Below are 27,924 nucleotides of genomic sequence, written 5' to 3'. Positions count from 1 at the left end.
TTTTCTTTTTTTTTTTTTTTTTTTTTTGAGATGGAGTTTCACTCTTGTAAGGAAGGAGACCACTACTACTCCTGCTGCCCTCCTCCCCGCACCTTGCCTAGTTCACAAGACAGGAAGAAAGAGAGAAAGCAAAAAGTTAGAAAGAAACAAAAGTAAGATAAATAGCCAGACAAACTTGGCACCACCACCTGGCCCTAGGAGTTAAAAAAAGTGATAATAATAACTTCAACCCCTGACCTAAACTACTTGTATTATCTGTACATTCCAGACACTGTATGAAAAAAAGTATTGTAAAACTTTTTGTTCTGTTAGCTGATGCATGTAGCCCCCAGTCTCATTTCCCATGCGTGCTCGATTTATCACGACCCTTTCACATAGACCCCTGAAAGTTGTAAGCCTTTAAAAAGGCCAAGAATTTCTTTTTCAAGGAGCTCCACTCTTAAGACGCAAGTCTTAAGACGCTCCCGTCCGAATAAAAAACCTATTCCTTCTTTAATCCAGTGTCTGAGGAGTTTTGTCTGCGGCTCGTCCTGCCATAGTTGCCCAGGCTGGAGTGCAGTGGTGCAATCTCAGCTCACCACAACCTCCACCCCCCGGGTTCGAGCGATTCTCCTTCCTGCCTCAGTCTCTCCAGTAGCTGGGACTACAGCCGTGCGTCACCACACCCAGCTAATTTTGTGTTTTTAGTAGAGACGAGGTTTCTCCATGTTGGTCAGGCTGGTCTCAAACTCCCAACCTCAGGTGATCTGCCCACCTCGGCCTCTCAAAGTGCTGCGATTACAGGTGTCAGCCACCGTGCCCGGCCCTGCACTTCCTTTCTTTTCAAGGCTGAATAATATTCCACTGTACGGATAGACCACTTTGTTTACCTATTCATCTGTTGCTGAACATTTTGGTGGTCGCACTATTTGGCTACTCTGAGTAACACTGCAGGGCTCCCTTCTTTTTTCTTAATTTTTAATTTAATTTTATTTTAAGCTCCAGGGCACCTATCTGGGATGTGCAGGCTTGTGACATAGGTAAAAGTGTACCATGGTGGTTTGCTGCACCTATCAACCCATCATCTAGGTATTAAGCCCAGCATGCATTAGCTATTTATCCTGATGCTCTCTCCCTCCCCCTACTGGTTCCCCCAACAGGCCCCAGTGTGTGTTGTTCCCCTCCCTGTATCCATACATTTTCATTGTTCAGCTCCCACTTGTAAGTGAGAACATGCAGTGTTTGGTTTTCTGTTCCGGCATTAGTTTGCTGAGGATAATGGCTTCCAACTTCATCCACGTCAGGGCTCTCTTCTAACGCTGACTGCTCTCTCTCCTTCTCACTTTCCATCGCATCACTCTGTTTTATTTTCATCACAGAACATACCATCACATAAAATTAAATTGTTTGTCTTCACTCCTTCAGCCTCCTTCCAAAAGGACAGTCCATGGGAACAGAGAACCTTTTCATTCATCACTGGATCTCCAACTAGAAGTCCTAGCGTGAGGTCTGACACATAGTAGGTACTCAACAAATTCTTTTTAACAAATGAATTTTAAAAACAATGAAATGAAAAGACTGGCCAGGTAACCAGGCTCACTAACTTGCTAACTAACTCCAGCCTCCCACTGCAGAGCAATGCATACAGATTCATATCTTAGCAAGATAACCAATGACTACCTATCATAGGTCTTTAGGATGTGATGCATAAAGTATAACTCAAAATGATAAATCATCAACACCAAGGATCTACCACATCATATGGTTGTAAGTTGCTGATGTGGGCAAAGGATCCAGGACACAAAAACGCCAGTGAGTAAAAGAAGTAGGATGAAGAGAAAAAAGAAGCTTTGCATAGCTCTGTGCCCGGAAAAAAAGACTGCTCGTGTCTTTATACAAGGCGAGAATCTCCAGCATCGTTGGCCCAGAGAGGCACGCAAGAACGCAGCCCACCCTGGCAGCTCTGTGTCACCTTCTGCCCTGATTTAACAGGGCTCTCTTTATCCCCAAGGATGAGACCACACATCTCTCTGAGAGAGCCTTCTTCCCATTGATCTCCGCCCTGGGGGATTATAGAGAATTTCAGTCGGTGCACGTTGATCCCATTATTGCTTACTACATGACTATTTCCTGGGGCAGGCAGATAATCCAATTCTGTTCCTTTCCCACACACAGGCATAAAACCATAATATATAATAAATGATGTCAGATGCAGCTCTATCCAGTTCAGCATTCTATCCTTAACACCAGGAGCAAAGAATATTTTGTGAGCAGCTCTAGTACTTACTTGTTTCACTTGACACAGATGCCACATCCTGCTCTTTCACCCCAAAGTCCTACTGTATCCCTGAGTCCTACTGTCCCGTTCTCTCTGGACCATGTGCACATCATCCCTACTGGTTCCACTCAGCATATGGCCACTGGCGTCCTGCAGTGTTCCAGGATCTGTGTTGGGAATGAGAGAGATAATGAGGGATGAGTCATGACCTCTGTCCTCAAGGGTTTCACTAAGAAGCAGGAAAGGCAGACAATAAATCAGTTCCCATAAGACACTTGACTAAGTACTTAATTAGAGTTTGTTATTATGCTCTACGGGAATATAAATGGATAAAGAGGGTCAGAGAGCCCTGACATTTTATTTGGACCTTGCAGGTAAGTAGAAGGTCACCAGGGAGTTAGAAGGGTAGGAAGGGAGTCCAGGTTTCCAAGTACAGAGGCACCAAAGATTAAATGCATGTGCAGTGAACAGTGTGCTTCTGCATGAGGAAACTGAGGGGCAAGGAGTAGCTGGCAGCGGGACCAGAGAGGCAGACTGGAAGCAAATTGTGGATGGTCTTCTCATGCAGGATACAGGATTTGAACTTCATCTTGTTGCAAACTGAGACCCTGCAGCGGTTTCCAAGCAGAATGTGACTGCAGTGACAATTGAATCTTTGTTAGCCAATCAGATGCACATGTGAAGGAAGGAAAAATGTCATTGATGCCTCCAAGTATTGGTAGCTTGGCCAATTTAGTGGGAGCAGGAGGAATGCTGAGCACATTAATAAAAAGGAACAGAGAAGGCAAGAGAAGAAAGAGATGAGAGTGGATGGCACTGCTGCTGAAGAATGTGTAAAGTAAAATAAAGTGGGTTAGCACGGAGACACCAACAGAGGCAAAGAAGTCAAGTGGGGCAATGAAAGAGAAATCTAAGTGGGAAGAGAGCTGGGAGAGAACATTGCCTTGGAAGTACACAAGGTTAAAAATGTACATTAAGAATCACAGGCTTCATAAACGTTGAATAGCCTGAGACCTGAAGGTGGTGACAGAATTGTGGAATGAGGAAATCTTTGGTGACCTTAGGAAGTTCATTTTCAGTATAGAGGTAGCAAAAAGAAGATGGATTGACATAGGCTGAGATTTGAATACAAGCAGAGGGAACAGTGGCTCTCAGCCATGGCTGCATATTAGAGATACTTAGGAAGCTTTTGAAAATGCAAACACCTGGGCCCCAAACCCAGAGATTTTGGTTTAATTGTCCTGGGATAAGGAATAACCATGGGGATTTTTTTTTTTTTTTTTTTTTTTTGACAGAGTCACCCAGGCTGGAGTGCACTGGCACAATCTCAGCTGGCTGCAACCTCCACCTTCCGGGTGTTAAGCAATTCTCCTGCCTCAGCCTCCCCAGTAGCTGGGATTACAGGCATGTGCCACCACGCCCAGCTAATGTTTGTGTTTTTAGTAGAGATGATGTTTCGCCATGTTGGCCAGGCTGGTCTCAAACTCCTGACCTCAAGTGATTCACCCTCCTTGGCCTCCCAAAGTGCTGGGATTACAGGCATGAGCCACTGTGCCCACCCAATCATGGGGATATTTTTTAAAGCTCCCCCATAGGATCCACTGGGCTGCAAAGGTCAAGGACCACTGGACAAATGACTAAGAGAGGAACACGCAGGGCAGATCTTGAAAAGGAAGCAAAGTAGAAAGAAATGGGGAAAAAACATGTGAAAGGGGAAACGAATACATAATTGTATGTGGTGGGGGAAAGCCCAGAGAAAGAAAGAGACAGTGAAGATGTGAGAGTAGAATAACTTCAGATATAATGATGAAGGAAGTAAAACTAGGTAAAAATATAGACAAATTTAGAAGTAAAAACTTAGGAGGGACATACATGAAATAAATCACTTCTGATGACCTTCATATTCTCTGCAGGCACTCAGCTGTGAATGGGGGGTGATGGTGGGTTGCAGGGAGCAAGGGGAGGTCAGGGCAGCCACTGAAGGGCAAGGGAGAGAAAGTCAACAAGAGATGATTAGAAGATGACTGAGCAGGGCTGGCAGCACAGCTGAGGCTGGGAAGCTCATAAATTGGTAATGGAACCAATTCAGCATGGTTATGTGATTTTTCTCTAGCATTGGAAGGCAGGGAAGGAGAAAACAAGCCTTTGGATTGACACAATATTGGGGATGGAAGGAGGCACAGCTGTGGAAGGAGGACAAGGAGATGAAGGAGATGGAGGCATGGATGACAGTGCCCTTGCAGGGACGGGTGATTAAATCTAGCCGAGGAAGGGGAGAAGGGCAAGGCCAAGTGAGGTCTGACAGCCTGTAAAATCAGGTGCCAGTTACATCAGAACACATATGTCCGTATAAGGTTTTGTATTTGTAGGCTTTGACTAGATACAAATCAGGGTTCCCCAGAGAAACAGAATCAATAGATATAGATACAGATATAGATATAGATAGAGAGAAGAATGTTTATAATTAAGAACATTTATAATAAAGAACATTTATACTATATCATGTACATATATGATTTATTATGAAGTTATTGTAAAGAACTGGCTCACACAATTAGTGGCTGAGATGTCCCCTGATTGGCCATCTTCAAAGACCCAGGAAAACCAATGGTGTAAATTCCAGTCCATGTCCAAAGGTCTGAGCACTGATCATGTAACTCCCAGTCCAAGTGCAGAAGATCATTGTCTCAGGCAGAAAGAGAGGGAGAGTTCAACCTTCCTCTGCCTCTTTGTTCTATCTGGGCCCTCAACAGGATGAGCCATGCCCTCCCCCCCACATTGGGAGGGGCCGTCTGCTTTACTCAGTCTACCAATTCAAAAGCTAATCTCTTCCCTCACAGACACACTCAGAGATAATGTTTAGCCAGCTGTGAGAGCATCCCGTAGTCCTGTCCGGTTGACACATGAAATCAGCCATCACAGACTTGATAACAGTAGCTTTCATTGTAACCCTTGGGATTTATGCACCAGGTATCATGCTAAGAGCTTTACATGTAGGGTTTCATTTAGTACTCTCTCACTTTGCAGAAGAGTAACTACAGTTCAGAAAAGTCAGATTACTGTGGACTTCTCTGACTCTAAGGCGCAGGCCCATGAATGTGTGGCCCAAAAGGGTTGCAGAGCTAGACTTCTGAGCATATGGATTTTGTAGGTTGGGTCATCTCAAGTGATGGGGATGAACAAGGTATAGGAGGTGACAACAGGACTGGATTGGTGAAGTGAATGGAAGCTGAGTCATTGACACTGAGGAAGTCAGAGCTGTCTGTGGCCAGAGAAAGGAATGCCTCAACAACAAGGGTGCTGAATTTGTGCCAGTGGTCCAGGAATCGGGGACCGCAGAGATCACAAGGAAAATGTAACTTCCCAGAAGCGGTAATCTGAAGAAGAACCAGCCTAAAGCCAACTGGAATAAATGTTTAAAGGCCAGGGAGATTCTGAGACTTGGCAAGAGGTGGCATCTCTCTTTTTGCAGGGTTCTCAGTTGTGGTGAGGGTCCCCAAGACCATCCTCAGGTTCAATGATTCACTAGAAGGACTCACAAAACTCAGAAAAGCTGTTATATTCATGGCTATGGTTTATTACACTAAAAGGATTCAGATTCAAAATCTGCAAAAATAAAATAAAAATGGCATAGGGTGGCGTACAAGAGAAACCAGACGTGAGCTTCCAGGTGTCCTCTCTCAGTGGAAAAACACAGACAGGGCTTAATTCTCTCTGCAATGATATGTGCCTACGCACAAAATATTACCAGCCAGGGAAGCTCACCCAAGCCTTGATGTCCAGGGTTTCTATGGGGGTCAGTCATGTGGGCATGGAGCACCCACATGATATACAAAGACCTTCTTATCAGGCAGAGTATTCCAAGCATTTCTATCACTTACATTCTGATAATACCTCTTGAGCAGAGACGAAAATAAGTGGTTCCCTTACACCTAGCATTCTAGGCCGTGGACAACACTCAGCTTGTCTTCTCCATGCTGCAGTCCACTCTAATATTCATGAGTGCTTCCTGTTTTATAATTCTCAATGAGTAACTCTTTTGTGGAGGGATATTTTGTGGAGGGATATTAGAGATCACTCATGAGAGTTTTGCCTGGGGACTGCTTTATGCCTACCCTTCCTCGACCAACAGGGGACCATTCTATTCCAACTGCCCTTGGGGAAGGGTGTTACAGCAGCAAAAAGGAAAAAGAAAAAAAGAAATCATGCTTAGATTTCCTTTTCCAAATGAACATTTCAACTTATGGCAGAGACAAAAGTTTGGTAGGAAAGGGATTTTGGAATTCCAAAGCAGAGCCTAATAAGACTCAGGGCATAAAGTTTAGTTAAGCAAAAAGATTTCATGACCAGTCAGAGCCAGCTTTTACCTCCACTCTTATTAGATTAAAAAATCTTAAGTAGAAAGAGGGTGAAACTAGGAGTGGTCTGAGAGAAGCCACTGTGTCCTGGTTCTCTGGGGTCAAGTCCATGAGCAGACTCATAAGAACCATAAGCCCAAGAGCAGAAGGAACCCACATTTACCTGCTAAGCAGGGCTGAGGCAAATAAATAAGGTCTGAGAATTCTCCATCTGTATCCTACCATGGAGCCGCAGTAATGGAGAATTGCCTTGAAGGGTCTAGGGAGACAGGCTTGACCTACCAGGCCCCTATAAAAAAAATAGGCCAGATGCTTTCCATTCAATCTTTTTGTTTTTGTTTTTGTTTTGAGACAGAATGTCACTCTGTCACCCAGGCTGGAGTGCAGTGGCACCATCCCAGTTCACTGCAACCTCCACCTCCCAGGATCAAGCAATTCTAGTGCCTCAGCCCTCTGAGTAGCTGGGATTACAGGTGTATGGCACCACACCTGGCTAATTTTTGTATTTTTTGTAGACAGGTTTTTGCCATGTTGACCAGGCTGGTCTCAAACTCCTGGCCTCAAGTGATCTGCCTGCCTTGGCCTCCCAAAGTGTTGGTATTACAGGAGTGAGCCACTGCACCTGGCCTCCCATTTGATTTTTAGGGTTCATGAGCCCTAATGTCCCCTTGTTTTCTTGTGAGGCTACAAAGTGAACTTTATGAACTAACCACAGGGAAAAGATGAAAACTCGGATATCGCAAAGGTGGTTAGCAAAGATGGGCAGTGACAACAGAGCCAATGGGAACAAGGGTATGGTAGAGATGCAGAAGAGAATATGTGGTGGTCAAGAATCAGAAACCACTCCCAACGGCTTCCCGGTAGTCAGGTCTCCTGGAAATAAGATATAATTGCGGAGGGAGGAGGAAAGAGGGGAGCTGTGATCTGGTTGAGAAAAATCTTGAATTAATTAGTTTTCCTAAAATGGCTAAGAATGAATATTCATTGTCAGTGACATGGAGCTGGAGGTACAAATCAAATTCAGTTGTGGAAATAAAAAGAGAGTTGTCAGGCCGGGCGCGGTGGCTCACGCCTGTAATCCCAGCACTTTGGGAGGCCGAGGCGGGCGGATCACAAGGTCAGGAGATCGAGACCACGGTGAAACCCCGTCTCTACTAAAAATTACAAAAAATTAGCCGGGCGCGGTTGTGGGCGCCTGTAGTCCCAGCTACTCGGGAGGCTGAGGCAGGAGAATGGCGTGAACCCGGGAGGTGGAGCTTGCAGTGAGCCGAGATCGCGCCACTGCACTCCAGCCTGGGCTGGGCGACAGAGCGAGATTCCGTCTCAAAAAAAAAAAAAAAAAAAAAAAAAAAAGAGAGTTGTCTTTTATTTTGCAAACCTGAGTTTGAGGTCTAGGAAATGAGCACTTGCCACATTTCAAACTCTTGGAAGTTCACAGATAAGAGGATAGGTGACGTCATTGGTAGTAGCAAGAGCAGCAGGGTTTTTTCATGCTATGTATACAGATGTCAGTTTTTCCAAATTGAACATTGAGATGCATTGTTCTGACCATGGAGCACATCTACAAGGGACTGCCTTCAAAAACGTGACAGTGTGTGCCTAGGATATCTTCTTTCTGAATCGAGAGCACAACCATTCCTGAGCAGGCCAATATAGTGACTGTGCATTTCAAAAGGGAAGATGTGTACAACTTCTAGATGTGTGAAATTGTCTCAGAGATGCAGACTGGGCCCCAAAATGTTGGAATATCTGAAACAATTCATGGAATAAAACCAAACTCCCTAGTATGAAAAATAAAGCTTTTCAAGCTGTAGCCTTGATTTCCTGACCCACCTCTCTGAGGTTTCCCAGCACCACTCTGATCACGATGCACGCTGGCAAGCCTCTAAACCTGCGGTGTGCACCTGCTTCGGGGACTTTGCACAGCCTATTCCCTTTGCTTGAATTGTCATCCCCACCCTTGTTGGTCTGGCTACTCCTATTTATCCTTCATGTCTCAAGTTGAACTTACCTCTTGGTCTTAATCAGTTTGGGCGACTGTTTAAAAAAAATACCATAAACTAGATTGCTTAGAAACTATAGAAACTTGTTGCTCACAGTTCTGGAGATTGGGAAGTCCAAGATCAATGTGCTGGAAGATTCGATGTCTGGTGAAAGTCCCCTTCCTGATTCACCAACAGTGCTTTCTGGCTATGTCCTTATATGGTGGAAGGGATGAGGTCTATGTCAGACCTCACTTATAAGGGAATTAATCCCATTTATGAGGGCTCTGCCTTCATGACCTAATCATCTCCTAGAGGATCCACTTCTTAATGCTTTGGGGATTAAGATTTCAACATATGTTTGACTTCCTCTCATTATTGGGTATATACCCAAAGAAATATAAACTGTTCTATTATAAAGACACGTGCACATGTATGTTCATTGCAGCACTATTCACAATAGCAAAGACATGGAAGCAACCCAAATGCTCATAATGGTAGACTGGATAAAGAAAATGTGGTACATATAAACCACGGAATACTATGCAGCCATAAAAAAGAACGAGATCATGTCCTTTGCAGGAATATGGATGAAGCTGGAGGCCATTATCCTTAGCAAACTAATTCAGGAACAGAAAACCAAGTACTGCATGTTCTCACTTATGAGTGGGAGCTAAATGATGAGAACACGTGGACACACAGAGGGGAACAACACACACTAGGGCCTGCCCTTGTGTGGAGGGTGGAAGGAGGGAGAGAATCAGAAAGAATAACTAATGGGTACTAAGCTTAATACCTGAGTGATGAAATAATCTGTACAACAAACTCCTGTGAAACAAGTTTACCTCTATAACAAACACGTGCATTTACCCCTGAATTTAATATAAAAGTTTTTTTAAAATTTAACAAAAAAAGATTTCAACATATGAATTCTGAAGAGGCACAAACATGCAGACCATAGCACTCTTTCAGGAAGCCTTCCCAAATTTTCCCAAAGTGGTTTCATTGCCCTTGCCATGAACTCCCATGGGATCCTGGGCCTTCCCTGGACGTAGCAGGACTTAGAAGAATGTATTTAATTGTCCATCTACTTATTCATCTCCCTCACTAGACTGTCACCTACTTGAGGTGTATCTTGATCATCATTGCATCCCCAGAGCCTAACGCTGCCCAGGGCAATGAGAATCTGCCCAATAAATACTTACTACCTCAACAGAGTTAATGACTCATGGAGAAGGAATAGCTTTGACCTGAACTACTTTAGAAAATCCAGGCTTACCAGTCCACTTCCCAAAGGGAAATAGCCCCCAGGAAATAGACATCAGAATCAGGGTTGTGGCCAAATAATTTTTCTTCACTTATTTCCTGGCAGAAATTAATGCCCTGAGCAGCAATGTGAGATTTCTTATTCTTGGAGGAAGAGAAATCCCCCAGGGTAGTTAACCCAAATCAACAGGTGCACAGCCACTCTCTCTGGAGGGTCTGTTTGTGCCAGTTCCAGAAGGCAGAACCTCAGCATCCCTATTCCTGAGGCTATGGTTCAGAGACTGGGCTGTTGGGGTTGACTGTGTGGGCACTCCCCATGGGCTTGTTCTTTGCTCGGGGGCTTTTCTTATGAATGTCCTGGACAGAAAGACTCACTGGAAACCTTCCCGATGGAGGCTCTGTGCCGGGCACTCACACAGAGCATATGATTTAATCCTCACAGAAACACTGAGAGATAAAACCATTACTCTCAGATTTATAGAGGTAAACACTGAGGCTCAGAGAGGTTAAACAGCTCACTTGAAGATCAGCTAGTCAGAGGGTAAGTTGTTCTTGAGAAAAATAAATAAACAACCTCCATCATGTGGCTGTTCTGTTTTTACACTGCTGTGGCAAAAAAGAAATAAAATAAAAACATGCAATACTCCACTATGTGTTTTCAAAAGCTCCCAGTGAGACACACACACACACACACACACACACACACACACACACACACACCATTAAGAGTCCAGCAGGTGATAATTGGTGTTGCTACAGCATGAAAGACAAGAGGGAACTGTGAAACCCTCCACTATCCTGGGAAACAATCAGGCATTTTTCTATTTGGTTAACCATGGCATAAGGTAAAGATTTAAGCAATAGTTTCCCATGCTTCTGATTTAAGTTTAAAGTTTCCAGGAAGAGCAGAATGTATCAGTTAGTTAGCTCTTTGCCTTTTTTTTTTTTTTTTTTTTTTTTTTTTTTGAGATTATGTAAGCTGTTTACTCTCACAAATAGCCAGGTGAGTTTGAGTGCTGTTCGCTGGCTCACACATCAATGTTTCATGCAGTCATTAATCGTTCACAGATTACTTTATTCTCTGCACATGCCCTCTAATGTTCCGTTATCTTAGTTGGTTGGCTTGAGTTACAAGTTCCAATGCCTATGAGAAGTAGACCCATAATATAAAAGAGTCCCCACCATCCCCATTTAGCATAGTACTGGAAGTCCTAGCCAGAGAAATCAGGCAATGGAAATAAATAAAAGGCATTCAAATAGGAAAAGAAGAAGTCAAGCTATCTTTGCTGATGGTATGATTCTATACCTAGAAAACCCTAAAGACTGTGACAAAAGGCCCCAGAGCTCTAAAATGACTTTGGTGAAGTTTCAGAATGCAAAATCAATGTCAAAAATCAGTAGCATTTCTATACACCAATAACATTCAAGCTGAGAGCCAAATCAAGAACACATTCCCACTTACAATAGCCACAAAAGAATAAAATATTTAGGAATATAGTCAACCAAAGACGTAAAAGATCTCTACAAAGAAACTTATAAAATACTGCTGAAAGAAATCACAGACTACACAAATAAATGTAAAAACATCCCAAGCTAATGGATTGGAAGAATCAACATCATTAAAATGACCATACTGCCCAAAGCAATTTACAGGTCCAACTATCAAAGTCATTTTTCACAGAATTAGAAAAAATTATTCTAAAATTCACATGAAACCAAAAACGAGCCTGACCATACTGCCCAAAGCAATCTACAGATTCAATGCTATTCCTATCAAGTGACCGATGTCATTTTTTACAGAATTAGCACAAAAAAAAATTCTAAAATTCATCTGGAACCAAAACAGAGCCCAAATAGCCAAGGAAATGCTAATCAAAAAGAACAAAGCTGGAGGCATCATGCTACCCAACTTCAAACTATACTATAAGGCAACAGTAATCAAAACAGCATGATACAGGTACAAAAATAGACACATAGACCAACGGAACAGAATAGAGAACTCAGAAATAAAGCTGCACACCTACAACCATCTGATCTTTGACAAAGTTTAGAAAAATAAGCAATGGGGTAGGGACTCCTATTCAATAAATGGTACTGGGATAACTGGCTAGCCATATGCAGAAGAATGAAACTGGACCTCTACCTTTCACCACATACAAAAATTAACTCAAGATGGACCAAAGACTTAAAGGTAAGACCTCAAACTGTAAGAATCCTAGAAGAAAACCTAGGAAACACCATTCTGGACATAAACCTTGGGAAAGAATTTATGACTACGTCCTCAAAAGCAATTGCAGCAAAAACAAAAATTGACAATGGGGACTTAATGAAACTAAAGAGCTTTTACACAGCAAAAGAAATTACCAACAGAGTAAACAGACAACCTATGCAATGGGAGAAAATATTTACAAGCTATGCATCTGACCAAGGTCAAATATCCAGAATCTATAAGGAACTTAAACAAATCAACAAGCAAAAAACAAATAACCTCCTCAAAAAGTGGGCAAAGGACATGGGCAGACACTTCTCAAAAGAAGACATACAAGCAACCAACAAACATATGGAAAAATGCTCATTATCATTGATCATCAGATAAATGCAAGTCAAAACCACAATGAGATAGCATCTCACATCAGTCAGAATGGCCATTACTAAAAAGTCAAAAAACAGCAGATGCTGGAGAGGCAGTGGAGAAAGGAAAATGCTTATACATTGTTGGTGGGAATGTAAATTAGTTCAATCACTCTGGAAAGCTGTTTGCAGACTTCTCAAAGAACTTAAAACAGAACTACCATTTGACCTAGTCGTCCCATTACTGGATGTATATTCAAAAGAAATAAATCATTCTACCAAAAAGACACAAGCCTACATCCATACCATCCTGAACATGCCCGATCTCATCTGATCTCAGAAGCTAAGCAGGGTCAGGCCTGGTTAGTACTTGGATGGGTGACACATGCACATGTATGTTCATCACAGCACTATTCACAATAGCAGAGACAGGGAATCAACCCACGTGTCCATCAATAACAGTTTGGATAAATAAAATGTGATACATATACATCATGGAATGCAATGCAGCCATAAAAAAGAACAAAACCATGTCCTTTGAAGCAACATGGATGCAACTGGAGGCCGTATCCTAAGTGGATAAATGTAGGAACAGAAAAACAAATACTGCATGGGAGCTACACAATGGGTATTCACGGACATAAATAAGGGAACAGTAAACACTAGGAACCACTAGAGGGGAAAGAGAGAGAGGCAAAGGTTGAAAAACTGACTATTGGATACCATGCTCACTATCTGCATGATGGGATCAGTCATACCCAAACCTCAACATCATGCAATATGTCCAAGTAACAAACCTGAACATGTACCCTCTGATTCTAAAATAAAAGTTGAAAAGAAATACACAGCCACGTATGGGTGTTTCTAAGCAGAAAATAGAATCTTGTATTTATTTTGTCACGTTAAAAAAAAATTGGGCTGGGCGCGGTTGCTCACGCCTGTAATCCCAGCACTTTGGGAGGCCAAGGTGGGCAGATCGCCTGACATCAGGAGTTCAAGACCAGCCTGACCAACATGTTGAAACCTTACCTAAAAATACAAAAAATTTGCTGGGCATGGTGGCAGGCACCAGTAATCTCAGCTACTTGGGAGGCTGAGACAGGAGAATCACTTGAACCTGGGAGGCAGGGGTTGCAGTGAGCCGAGATCGCACCATTGCACTCTGGCCTGGGCAACAAGAGTGAAACTCCAATTCAAAAAAAAAACAATTAACAGTCCCAAGAGGCTTACTTGGAGGGATATGTAATGACTTAGAGTATGTACTCCATCTGCAGGGGGCACCATGACTCAACTCCAGCCAATGGTTGCTACATAGAATCCCAGAGTCCCTGTGCCTGGGCCTTCTGATTTGCCCCCGCCCACAAAAAAAAAAAAAAAAAAAAGTCATTAATCTGGAATTTTGTATGAAAGTTCCTGATTTGTAAAACACTATGTGGTCCAAATAGCATATGCCTGTGGGTAATTTTCTAACCAGTCTGTGACTCCTGTAATACCATCTGCAACAGACCCCAGGATCCAGGTCTTGAGTGAGCTCACCAGAGAGCTCAGACAGCCCTGAGCAGGTGTAGAGGGGCAGCTGTGGGGCACAGCAGCAGGAAGGTTCTGTGTCTGATGAAGTCTCAAGCGTTGAGCCAAGGAAGAAAGAAACTATCTGTCCTGTCGGAAAACTACAATGCTCAACAAGTCCTTATGGTCTCCATTTTAATATTTTTGGTTATCACTGCAACGGTAGCATCTGCTCAGGCAATACGAGACAGGGCTCTGGGAACATTATGTGACACCTTTTATCTCAGCCCTGGGTGAGGTGAACTGCAAGTACAACTATTTACAAGCAAGACAATCACAGGTACAGAGGTGTGCCAAATGCTCAGTGAAATTCAGAGGGAATCTGACCAAGAGCTTAAACAGATTTCCAAAAGGGTAGTGTGAGGTGTTAGAAGAAGCAGAGCTGATAGGAAAACTCATAACAGCATGTTCCTCCTCAGAAGCATCTTTTGTTTATTTGCAAGGATGCAATGAGGGCTTGGCTAGACCACAGGGATATGCCGGTGAACCACACTGACCATGTTCATCAGTGGAAGTCAAAGTCAAGAGGAGGTCCCTGAGTTCTGCACTGTCCAGGCAAGATCACCCTTCACCCAGCCCTGCCATTCTGACAGCAGGACTCCCTAAACTCATCCCTCAGTACCCTGCCTTTCATCCCCTAAACCTCTGTGAACCCCAGATCTGACTACCCACAACTGCCCAAACCCACTCACTGGGTCACTGGAATGCATGATCTATTATCAGCAAAATCACTTTATCTTCAATTGCGACTCTAAACATTCCCTTCACCTTTCCGTCCTCACAGACTAAGGAGCCCATCAAGAGCAGAATGTGATGAAACAATAATTATATTAACACCAAACATTTATATGTGCAACCACTGTCCCAAGCCTAGTGCAAGCACAGCTCCTATATCTATTCCTCAAACTTCACAACAATTCCATAAGCCTATTACCATTCTATCTTCTGATGAGGAAACGGAAGCACAAAGAGGTCAATTAATTAGCCCAAGATCACAGAGTTGAGAAGTAGTGCATTAGAAATACAGGACTTGAATCGAGACAGTTGGAGCCCAAACCCTGTGTGTGTAATCACTGTTATATACAGTGGTACAGAATGGTCTGTGGTCAAAGATGCAACTCCAAGAAGCAGCAACAGAGGCAACAACAGGGAGGAAGCATTAGGAGGGCTCCGCATCCATTAGGTTCCAGAACTAGCCCCTAAGAAAATCTCAAAGCTCCTGCAAAGACGCCGTCTCCCCTGCTGTCCTCTGAACAGGCAGCTGATTTTTTCATTCCCATGCCCCTTGTTCCACTGGGCCTGGAGGTGAGGCAGGACTCCTTTTTGCCTGTTATTGATCTTCCACACCACTACCCCCAACACTCCCGGCTTTAAGGGTCATGTCGCCATACTGCACAACCCACTACCCTCCTTGTCATAGTCAACTATTGAACCCTGTGTCATTCCCCTCATTTCTACAAGATCCTGGCACCTGGGTCATGGTCACCCTCTCCAATACTACTTCAGCTGTGATTCTCAGTGATTTCACTTCCCATAGAGAAATCCCTGCAAAGCGCTGGACTGTCCATTCCATGACCTCCTCTTTTCAGGGGATTGTTTTCCTCCATCCTGACTCAGCCACTCTCTCTTATACTCATACCCTAGACATTTTTACCCAAGCAATTGGTAAAATTATCAATTTTATCTATTATCTCAATTATCTCAATTATTATATCTATTATCTCAATTCTAAGAATCCTACTTTCCAACCACCACTTCTTGTTTTTAGATTGCCAGTTCCAAAAATTATTGACCCCTCTACAAACTAAATATATGATTATACCTAAATATATGATCAATACATGGTTGTACTGTCTCTCAACTCCTCCACTGCCTCACTCGTCTTATCCAGCTTCCATTCAAGTAGGTGCTCTTACCATACTCCCTAGAACACACTCCAGCTCCTTTTTTCCTCAATCCCTAATTCTCACCTAGGGAAAATATCCTCAGCCCTTATTAAATCTCACTCACTAACTATTGTGAACCTTTATTCAAGCAGCTGAACTTGGTGGGAGAAAAATATGCAGACATATTGACTGACTTATTTCAAATGCATGAGATCCTACCGCAAAAGGCCCAAATGCTACGTTCCAGTCCTACTCCATTTCACAAGTCATCCATTCATATGCTTTTCTGCCTAGTGTGATTGGAGAAAATCCAATTAAGGGACCAAACTATTATTTTGTAACTTCTTTCCCCCTCTCACTCTGGACTAAGAAAATAGAAGCAATCAGAAGAAAATGTTGCAGGCTTCCACCAACACATCTACCACCCTCAGGGCATTTTTCCTATAAGCTCTGCATTCCCACTCAACACCACAGATGAACTGAAGGCGCTAAGGCCAGCCCTTCTCCTTGAACCCTACGTCCTCATTCTCTTTTTCAATACCAAGGTCATTGATCAGTCAGCCACGCTGTCTCCTGCACCATCAAATTTTCTCTCTCTTCTTGACCTTTTCCATCCAATGCAAAACACAAACCCTTTGCTGACCCTTCATTTCCTTCTAGTTCCCACACATTTCTGTGCTCTCCTTTGCAGAATGGTCTCCACTTTCTTTTTCCATCTTGAACTCAATCCTTTGGGCTTTTTTGCCCATTGCTTCACCAAACAGCCCTTATCTAGGTTCCCAATAACCTCCATGTTGCAAAGCCCAATCATCAATTTTCGGTCTTCATCTTACTCAGTCTCTCAGAAACATTTGACAATGTTTGTCCCTCCCTTCTTCCTGAAAGTCTTTATGATTTGCCTCCAGGTTGCTCTTTTCTCTTGAGTCTCCTTTTACATCACTGGCCACTCCTTCTTGGTTGTTTCTCCTGGTCCCTGCTCAGATCTTAGACATCTGAACATCAACGGCCCCAGACCCAGCCCTCTGCTTTCTTTTCCTGGTCTACCGTCCTCACTAGAGACCTCTCTAAGACCTCACTAAAGCTCAAGGTGTTAAATGCAATTTACACTGATGGCTCCCAGGTTTCTATCTTCTGCTAGACCTCTCTTCTGAATTCCACATACCTCAACCCAACTTTACATCTCAGCTGGATTCTTAACACACATCTCAGACTTTAAATGAACAAAACCCAACTCCTGAGTCATTCTCTCTCTTTCTCTCTCTCTCTGTCTGTCTTTCTCCCCTTGCTTAAAACAGCTTCCCGAAGCACTCAGAGTGAAAGCTAGAGCCACCTGCTGCCTCTCTGATTTCATCTTCCACCATTCTCTCATGGGATTATTCTGCAACAGTTGCATTGGTCTTCCTGCTGTTTCTTGAATATACCAAGCATGTTCCAGCCCTCAAAACGTTTGCACTTTCCATTTCCTCTTCCTTAATTGCCTTTCCTCCCAGAGAGTTTCACGATATGGTCCTTCACTGCTTTCAGTCTCTGTTTGCATGAAACTTTATTCGAGAGACTTTTTCTGACCGCAGTGTTAGGTAGCAATTCCCTTTATCCCCATCCCTAGAACCAGAATGGAAGTTCTGGGTGGGCAGGCTGTATCTGAAGGGCTTAGAACTGTACCTAGAGTGTGTATAGGTAATTTGTAGCTATTTGTGGTAGCCTCCTGTCCTTTCGGAGCTCACACTCTAGTAAAAACAGACAAACATTGAACAATTAATGACACATATAATTAATCCTATTGCTGATAAGTGTTGTGAAGAATAATTATAGGCCAGACGTGGTGGCTTATGCCTGTAATCCCAACACTTTAGGAGACCAAGGCAGGGAGATCATCTGAGGTCAGGAGTTCGAGACCAGTCTGGCCAACATGGTGAAACCCTGTTTCTACTAAAAACACAAAAATTAGCTGGGCATGTTGGTGCACACCTGTAATCCCAGCTACTCAGGAGCCTGAGGTGGGAGAATCACTTGAACCTGGGAGGTGGAGGTTGCAATGAGCTGAGGTCGTGCCGCTGTACTCCACCTGGGTGACAGAGCAAGACTCCCTCTCAAAAAAAAAAAAAAAAAAGAATAATTATAGAGCAAATTAAGGGTATACAAGTAGCATATTCAAGAATGTTATGTAAAAAGGAACATGGCTTCCAGATCCTAAGCTATGTGAACTCTGTAACTCCTTAAAGTTCAGAGTTATGTGTCTCTTAGGAAAAAAAAAAAAAAAAAAAGGATGAGATAGACATATTCAAATTGATTTGTCCTAGGCATTTCCAATTCTCAAGCATTCATTTACCCAGATAACTCTGCCTCTACTTTTAGCCACGTGTAAAGCATCCTCAAGGTAGGTGGCAGAGCAGAGGAGTGACCCTCTACGTCCAATCCTTTAGCAGTAGAGAGTTTTTGATTTGCTCAGATTCCACTGTGCCTCTAAGGCTTCCAGCATCCTGTGCCTGGATTATGCCTTCCCTGTATCAACTTAAAGATGCAAGTAGATGCAAGTAGACACATGGGACAAGAGATTTCATTTCATTTGGTGGCACCTTCTATAGTATAGACATAGCGAGAGCTTGATCAATGATGGATGGGTGGTTGGATGGAGGCATGGATAGTTAGGGAGCAAATGAGAACGGTTTCAGATGGTCCAGGTTTTCCTCACTCTGGTTCCTCAGGTTCCTTGCCATTCCCTACAGAACAAGAAGAAAAATTCAAGAAGAATCTACGCCAGCCTGGTGGTTAGATCCTCAATTCCCATACCTTGGAGTTGTAATGCCAGGGAAAAGAACTTTCCACAAACACCCTCACCAACCAGCATCCTTCAGCCTTTTTTGGGACCATGGTGGTTGGGACATCATCTTGAATCGAGCTTCCTATCCTGGAGCTCAAAGGTGGCTCCTTGTGCCGTTGGTCATTATCATCACCTACCATCATAGGCTTTGTGAATCAGTTCCTTGACCTCATCTTTTCCACTGATTTTTTTCCTCCATCCTAACTCAGCCACTCCCTCCCATAGTTGTACCCCAGATTCATTTTATAGAAGAGGCAGGGGGAAAATGAAAGTCAGAAAAGGTAAAGTGAAATGCTCAAGGTCAACATCAAGAATTAATGAGAAAGGTGGGACTTGATTCAAAGCTGCCAATCCCTCAACAGCACTGCAACACCCTCTAGGAAATGAGCTCTGTATCCAGCCCCTTGCCCCTTGCACTTTGAATGCAAAGTTGCTCCTAGGGGATGAGCCAGGTTCCCAGTGAACAACCAATCCTTGGTCCTTCCGCCAAGGCTGGGCCCAAGTTAAGCAGACACTGAGCCAGGAAAGGGCGGGCAGAGGAGATTCTGCTCTGCTTCTAGATCATACTCCTGCCCAAAAAGATTGCAAAAAGAAAGCAATTAAAGCCAGCATCCGTCCAGCCCTTAAGCCAGAGGTTATGTGCTTGCCTGGGGGATGGCGTATAAAATATCTGCTGGATGTGCACCACATTTATCTTGTTCTCTGTGCCCCCGGAGTGTGCTGTTTACTTTCTTACTGGAGGTGCAATTATTTAACAAGGTGCTGAAGCCTGGGGAAGATTGCACATTTTAATCAAAGCACCAAATGAGTGAGTCTAGATGACTTTACAAAATGTATTTGAGGCGAATTTTGCACAGCAATGTCTGGATATCAGGTAATTAAGTGAAAAGGGAAATAACTTCCCAAGGGGTGTAAACAAACACACCAAGTCAGTCTCACTTCAGTGTTATGCTGAGTGGGGAAAATGGATTTCTGAGTGGACTGTGGACTGCAACCCAGGGCTGCTTCCTCCGATGTCACAATAGGCTTTGTGGGGCTAGGAGCTGTGGGGCCATGGTGCCTCCTACAGGTTGAAGGGAATAAACAACCCTCAGAGAAAGTCTTGTGGAATTTCTTCTGCTAAAAGAGGAAGAGGAAGCCTGAAGCCTGGAAGGACAAAGTGACTTCCTCAAGGTCGCATGTCTGTTTAGGGGAGGAGCCAAGACCAGACGCTGGCTTTTTGATCCTCAGTTCTGTGTTGCTTCCAGTCCACCAGGCCAATGCTACCCAAATGTCAGCTACTGGGAACACCAAAGGCAATAATAATAACAACCCAATGACATCTAAAATAATGAGAGCTGACATGTATGAGTGTGTGTGCCAGGTTCTATGTCTTGTATGATGTCTCCATTTCTCATTAGATATGTCCCAAAGATCCCAGGAAGAAGATACTATCATCCTCAGTCTAGAGGTGAGAAAACAGAAGCAGAACATTGAAGAAACCAGCCCAATGTTATACAAGTAGAGAGTGTCGTAGAACAAGTGCCAGATACTGATTGCCCTGATATCCCCTGGTTCCACAGTCTCTGAGCTTCCAGACCCTTCCGCAGGTCCCTAAGACTTCAGAAGCACAAGCCTAGAAACCTTCATCTCCAGGGTCCTGCTACTAAATCTGTTACTATATTTACCAAGTGATATTTGTTTGGGACCACACCTATCCTGATGAGTAACTCAGTCTTTTTCTCAGTTCCCACAAAAGCAAAACCAAGACAAAGTTGGAGCAAACAAAATGCAAGATGCATTTGCAAATGTGGTTACTTAGGAGTCTTGAGGGAGGGTCCCAGAGAACACCTTCCAGGCATCTCCTGAAAATCACCTTTTAGACATTTTCTTCCAAATTCCAGGGGTTTCTTTCCGGCTTTCTCATAGGCATTTCTTGCTCTTTCTCCTGCTTGGGTCTGGGCTGTGGTTCAGCTTTCCAGTTCTTATCTTTCCCCTTACTCCACCTTCTTCTATCTCCTTTTTCTCTTTCCTGCTTTGTGAGGAAAAAAATAAACAATTCATTTCATTGGACACCCATGCCTTCAGGGTCTCTCACCTTCTGCCCGGAGCAGCTTATCAAGATATTTTCTTGGACAGAGGTAATTTCCTTGTTGGCCAGGGAGTCTAGAACTAGCTGCTAAGAAAATTCATTATTCACTTTGTGACACCAATAAATATGAGGTCTCCACTTCTATTTTTTTAGGCCCACATATGTGTTCCTTGCACAGCATATGGTTTCTGCAGGATAATTCACATTTGGGACCACAGAAGTTGAGCGTCTTCATTTATTATGTTTCTCCTGAACTTGTTCTTTCTTGACTTTCACCCTCAAGACATCATAATGATGCAAACTTTATACTGGCTGAGGCTGAAGGATGTCCACCTGCCTCCTGACTCCAACCCCTGAGCAACAGCTTTCTCAGAGAGCAGACATAGCAGAAGCTCCTCAAGAATAGAGTCCTTGGTTGGCTTAATTCTGTATCCCCAGAACCTAATACTGCATATGGCCTGCATACAAAAAGCACTCATCCATTCTACATACATTTATTGGGCATCTGCTATGGTCAAGGCCCTGTATTTTAGGTTTTGAAGATATACAAATAAAGAATATATAGTCCCTAAACTCAAAGTTGAGTCTATATCAGAAGTTCTTGAACTTTTGCAGATATGGGTCCCAGTGGGAAACGGGTAAAAGCCTTAGATCATCTTTCCAGAAAATATACAGTATTTTGGCATCAAATCCATGGTAGGTAGCAGCAATGGCCCTAGTTCTTCTCTCTGAATCATGCCCTTGGCCATGCAGCGTGGCCAACCTTCACTCTGTGAGTAGGGGGACCTTCCCCAGCACTTGATGTTGAGCGCATCCATGTAACTTGCTTTGGTCAAAAGGATGTTAGTGGGAATGACCAATGCTGAAGCTGATGAAACAGGCTTGCATTTTGGGGCCTGATCTTTTGGATTTCTACCACCACCATGAGAAGGACCTCCTGGGTTAGCTTTCTAGTCCAGAAGGGAGATGGGAAACATGTGGAACAGGGCCCAGTTGCCACAGCAAAGCCAATCTCCATCAGCCAGCAGCCAGGTAATCCCAGAGGGGTAAACAAGCCCCTCCAAGAGTGGCAGGACCCCTGCCTCCTGAATACCAGCTGACTCCAGACACATAACAAGTATTCACTTACTATGGGCCACTGAGGTTTTGCGGTTGCTCTTATTCCGTACTATTGTGGCAGTAACCAAATAATACAAAATTTTAAGGGTATATCATGGATAGCCCAAAGGTCCATATACCCCAAGTTGAGGACCCCTGGTCTTTTAGGGGACACAGAGAAGGATTCGTGAATTACAGCATAGTAGAAAGAACAACAATGGATTAAAAGCAAGCACCCAACAAGCTCTTGCTTTGCACAGGAGGTGATGTCCAATCTAAAATCTGAAAAACAGGCAGGAATAGATCAACGTAAGACAGAGAAGAAACTGTTCCAGAAGTGGATATTAGCAAGCATGAAAACAATAAATTAGAGAAAGCAGGGTCAGTTCGTTATTTTGATGGGACTGCAAGCATTTTAGTTGTTCTTCAAACAGGTAGCTCTTCAAAAATTGAGAAAGGGGTCCTAAATACTTCCAAAATCTAAAGACGCTGATATATTTTTAAAACGAAGGTAGGCTGAAAGGGAACACAAAAATAACAGTACAACTTAAATATTTTTCATGGAACGAATAAACTCTTTTAACGTTGGAAGAAATATAATGATCTTATGTGTGGCCCTATTTGAATGTAACATTAAATGCCTAATCATGTTCTTCATAAATGTGAGAACTGGGACTGGTGGCCTTCTTGTCCTCACACCCCAATCCAGTCTAAAATAGAGGGTGTGAAGACAGAGGGGGTGTTAGTGAGAGCTGAGACTCAATAATGTCTTGTTCAACTGAGTTGAAATGAAGTGAATAATTTTCAGATTTCAACAAGAAGGAAATGCACCCTGGCTGAGTAAGAGTCCTCTCCATTCATCTGCTCATGGGCAGCATAAACTGGAAAGCCCTCAACTCCAGTTACAGAGTTTGGTGCACAGACCCCCATCTTGGCCATCTTGATTCCCAAGAGACCCCCAGCCACTCTACGGGCCCCGCGGAATTGGTCCAAGTTGCCCACTACCCATGGCGAGGTACAGAGGTGATGATGGTGTCACACCACCACCTAGTGGCCACTCCTGATAAATCGTATTCTCCTTAACCTCTGGGATTTACAAGCTCGCCCAGGTGAGTCTTTTGCTTGGGAAAGGACTGCCAGTGACTGGCAGGACCTAGAGTTCCTCTCTCTCGATATATTACGGGTGATATAAAGTGTTTTGCCCAAATCCCAGCATGGAACACTCAGAGCTTAGTAACCGCAATTATTAACATTACCATTATCATTGCCATGATACTGTAGAAATTCCTGAGTCTCTCTGAAATTAATTGGGCTACCGGAAAATGAGATTTTCAGAGATAATTAAGAATCCATTTCTCCTTTAATTTCATTCAATAAACAGGTACTAAATGTTTAATAGATGCCAGCACTGTGCTGTGTAACTGGGACAGCGTGAAGAAGATATAAAAATGGCTAAGATGCGGTCCCTGCTGTAAGACATTTCCAGTCCAGAAGGAGAAGTAGGCACGTAAACAGCCAGCTCTCAAGTGCTAAATAGAGACACAGCCGGAGTGCTGGCTATGACAGCGCGGAAGCAGCAGTGATTCATTTAGACGCCTGTGGTTTCCCTTAACTCTCAAAATAAAATCCTGGTCCTTACTATGGTCTTGCAGGGTCTGGCGGGGCTGCCTCTCTACGCTGCTTCTGGGCCTCTCTCCAGCACCTTGGAGAGCTCCTGGCCTCAAAGAAGGAACGGAAACTTCATGAGATTGCAGAGTAGGCAAAAGGCCGGGGGCGTTGCAGATGCTGTTTCTGAAGTCAAGGTTCTAGCTCTATGACCTTGGACAAGATACTTAACCTTTCTGTGTCTTATTAGCCTCATGGTGTAAAGGATGATGTTAATAGCAGCACCTACCTCCTGGGGTCCTTGTGAGGATTCGAAGACTTTGTATTACAATATAAGGCACTTAGTCTCTGTGGCATGGTAAATCTTCCTTTTTTCTTTTTTTTTTAAGACATGGTCTTTTTCTGTCTTCTGTCCCCCAGGCTGAAATGCATGGTGCGATCACGGCTCACTGCCGCCTCAACTACCTAGGCTCAAGCAATCCTCTTATCTCAGCCTCCCAAGTAGCTGGGTCTACAGGTGCTCATCACCACGCCTGGCTAATTTTTTTGTATTTTGTAGAGACAGGTTTTCCCCATGTTGCTCAGGCTAGTCTCTAACTCCCGAGCTCAAGCAGTCAGCCTGCCTTGGCTTCCCAAAGTGCTGGAATTACAGGCGTGAGCCACTGCACTTGGCCTACATCCTCCATGTTTTTATTAGCAGCTGTACTCTGCAAAAACCTCCTGGACTCTCCATAAGATGAGGATCCAACTTTGTAGACATTCAAGTTTTTGTGTTGTTGTTGTTAAACCTTGGTCTATCCTGTTTAAAGCTTTGCTTTCATATGTGATTCAGCACTCCCCACACATCCACTGAGGGCATTTGGAGTTGGGGGTACAGAAGAAGGTGCCTGGTAAGCTCTCTTTTTTCTTTAGTCCTTGATTTGTCCCTTTCATCAGCCTGTGTGATCTAAACTCTTTAGAGGCCTACCACTGGCCTGTGGCCCAGCAGCAAGGATGGGAGGAAGGAAGATTCTGCTCCCATTGCTCACGTGGCAATGTTCTGACTCATTCCTGTGCTGGTGACCTCTATGAGGGAGGATCCTGATGGAGGTGGTGTGTTTGGCTTCTGTGGAAAGCTGTTCAGCCTTGCACTGCCCACTCCTGACTCTTTTTCTTTTTTCTTTTTTTTTTTTTTTTGAGACAGAGTCTTGCTCTGTTGCCCAGGCTAGAGTGCAATGGCATGATCTAGGCTCACTGCAACCTCCACCTCCCAGGTTCAAGTGATTCTCCTGCCTCAGTCTCCTGAGTAGCTGGGATTACAGGCATGCACACCACACCCAGCTAATTTTTGTATTTTTAGTAGAGACGGAGTTTCACCATGTTGGTCAGGCTGGTCTCGAACTCCTGACCTCGTGATCCACCCACCTCAGCCTCCCAAAGTGCTGGGATTACAGGTGTGAGCCATTGCGTCTGGCCCCTTGACTCCTTTCTAAAGAAGATCTCTGGAGGCGAACCATGTTGACCTTTGTCCACCAGTCTATGTTCACCCTCTTCGCCAGGTCACCATCCTGTTGTCCAGTCTGCTAGACTGTGGCATCCACGTGGGCAGGACCTGTCCATCACCACTGTAGAGTCAGTTCTGGGTATGGTGCCCGATGTATGTGTGTCTTCAACAAGTGTTCGTGGTGTTTGCAATATTTTCCCTTCTCAGCATCAGGAAATAGATGGGATGAATATTTATGATCACTAACTGATATCCTTAGACAAAGGGAGGAGAGAGACCAAAAGGTCCACTCTGCATCTTTGGGGGCCTTTAGGGGTGCGGGCATATAATAACTGCAAGTCCCTGTTGGGGCCTCGGCGCTCAGAGATGCTGCTGGCCTGCTCTTATGATAAATATGCCTCTAAAAATATATTGGGAAAAATTCATCTCTTTGTATCCCAGTGAGGCAAATGGAAGTGAAACAAGCCATTAAAATGAGACTTTTTGTCATCTCAGAGTTTCAGCTGTGACCCCAAAGCTAAAAACAATGGGTGCCAAGTAGACCCCCACTGAAATGCTGAACCACATGTGTAGGCTTGGCCAAGGGCATTGCCAAAAGCTACTTCCGCTTTCAATAGATGTGCACCCATCACCAGGCTATGGAGGAAAAAGCCAAGACTCACAGGAGGTTGAAGAGATGCAAAGGATTCGATCTTTGACGAGAGATATTGGTGTTGTGTGTGGGTTGCTCTCCACACATGGGTGAGAGCAAGCTTCCGGTCCAACACCTCAGGTCAGAGAAAGGACGGGACTTAAGGAGAACTATTGAGGCTCCCTGAAGCCTGGATGGCAGCCAGGCTCATTCCTAAAGAGTCTACAGGTACAGGCGACAGCTGAATACAGAAGCTGCCACAGATGTAAGTTGCACTTACACTGAGGGTGGGGGAAGGAGCCTGTGATGGGTGGTCCAGGAAAGAACCAGCCATGACCCTTCTAGAAAAAGACCCTGTCTGACATATACACCGTGGAATACTACACAGCCATAAAAAGGAATGAGACCATGTCCTTTGCAGGGACATGAGTGAGGCTGGAAGCCATCATTCTCAGCAAACTAACACAGAAACAGAAAACAAAACATGGCATGTTCTCACTCAGAATTGGGGGTTGAACAATAAGAATACATGGACACAGAGAGGGAACAGTACACACCAGGGCCTATTGCAGGGTGAGGGGCAAGGGGAGGGAATGTAGATGGATCAATAGAGGCAGCAAACCACCATGGCACACGTATACCTATGTAACAAGCCTGCACGTTCTGCACATGTGCCCTGGAACTTAAAGTAAAATTAAAAATAAAAAGAAAGAGAAAAAGACCCCGTCTGAATATGCCCAACAGTAAAAATGTTTAAATAGTTTTATTGAGACATAATAGACTTACAAAGAAGTGCACATATTTAAAGGACGCAATTTGATACATACATGAAACTCCGTAATCAAGATAAGGAACTTATCCATCACCCCCAGAAATGTCCTCCTACTCCTTTAGAATCCATCCCTCCCACCCTTCCCTTCGCCTCATTAAAAAGCAATCACCGCTCTGCTCTCTGTCACTGTAAATCAGTGCGTATTTTTGAGTATTTTATAGAAATGGAATCAGACAGTATGCATGCTTTTTTTGTCCGCCTTCTTTCACTCAGCGTAATTATTTTTAGATGCACCCATGTTGTTGTATCAAGAGTTCACTCCTTTTTATCGCTGAGTGGTACTCCAGCGTGGGAACGTACAATGATTTGTTTCTTCATTCATCTGCTGATGGGCATTTGGGATGTAGGTGGCAGGAATTTGACTAATTATCTTCTGCTCTCTTATTTTTAGAAAGATTCTGTTGTCACGTGTGTTGCTTTTATAATCAGGTTACCACTTAAGTGTTTTCTTTTTTGTTTTAAATGAAGAGGAAGAAAAGAAGCTTGCCTATGTGGGCTTCCTGCCAGGCGTGAGGCAATCTCAGCAGAAGGGGCTGTGGGCGTCCCATTGGGTGCGCAGCTGTCAAGAGAAAAAAGTCAAAAGCAGCCAACATGTGGTGGTTTCCTCAGCTTTAGGGGCTGCAGTGAAAGGGCTCATGGAGGAAATCACAAAGTGCCATGTAGAGAGAGACGTGTGCTTACTGCCACATGCAGGTTACAGGCAGCTGCAGGAGGCCTCTTCTGTCCTTCCTCTCCTCCCCACCTATGACTCCAACACAGGAGGGTCCTAAAATGTCTGCTAGGGTGTCAGGGTAGTTAAGATGGGCATGGGTGGAGAAGCAACCGCAAGTATTTCCCCACTATGACTTCCAAACATGAAACAGGCCAAGTGATGGAAGGAGAGTCTGGAGTTTGTATATTAGACTAGATTAGATTATCTCTTACCTAAAAGTAGCCAAGTAACATTATTATATTAAATTTGTCATTATTGTCTAAGAGTGACCCCAAAAGCGACTGTATTCACCCAAAATGTTTTCCAGGGACAGAGATCAGGTAGAAATGGTCAGATGCAAAAAAGAATTTTCTTATTTAACGAACCAGTTGCTGAAGTTCTGATCGGATGGTACCATGAAGCAATAATTTCTACTTTAAGGAAGACCAAAAAATGACACATATATGCTTATATCCTTAAAACAAATTTGCGCCGGGCGCAGTGGCTCACGCCTGTAATCCCAGCACTCTGGGAGGCCGAGTCGGGTAGATCACGAGGTCAGGAGATCGAGACCATCCTGGCTAACAGAGTGTAACCCCGTCTCTACTAAAAATACAAAAAATTAGCCAGGCATGTGGTCGGTGCCTGTAATCCCAGCTGCTCAGGAGGCTGAGGCGGGAGAATGGCGTGAACCCAGGAGGCGGAGCTTGCAGTGAGCTGAGATTGCGCCACTGCACTCCAGCCTGGGCGACAGAGCGAGACTCCATCTCAAAAAAAAAAAACAAAAAACAAATTTGCTTCTCCAA

The 27,924-nt window shown here is 43.9% G+C and overlaps 2 long non-coding RNA genes across 4 annotated transcripts in view; both read right to left on the bottom strand.

The window, feature by feature from the left end:
- Window positions 1-27,924, bottom strand: part of LOC102118019 (uncharacterized) — a 300,399-nt gene that overhangs the window by 135,253 nt on the left and 137,222 nt on the right. For all 3 annotated transcript variants that reach the window (XR_010582277.2, XR_001485849.4, XR_012425288.1), the window contains one exon: window positions 2,267-2,424. This is a non-coding gene — a long non-coding RNA (uncharacterized lncRNA). The remainder of the gene's footprint in view (window positions 1-2,266; window positions 2,425-27,924) is intronic.
- Window positions 18,442-21,274, bottom strand: LOC135967857 (uncharacterized). Its single transcript, XR_010582172.1, has 2 exons — window positions 20,563-21,274; window positions 18,442-18,606 (listed from the first exon to the last, which is right to left on the bottom strand). It is a non-coding gene; the product is annotated as an uncharacterized lncRNA (long non-coding RNA).

This window comes from Macaca fascicularis, chromosome 16 (assembly GCF_037993035.2).
Source record: "Macaca fascicularis isolate 582-1 chromosome 16, T2T-MFA8v1.1".
Classification (NCBI taxonomy): Eukaryota; Metazoa; Chordata; class Mammalia; order Primates; family Cercopithecidae; genus Macaca; species Macaca fascicularis.
Note: the sequence above shows the minus strand (reverse complement) of the source record. Positions and strands in the feature narration are given on the sequence as shown.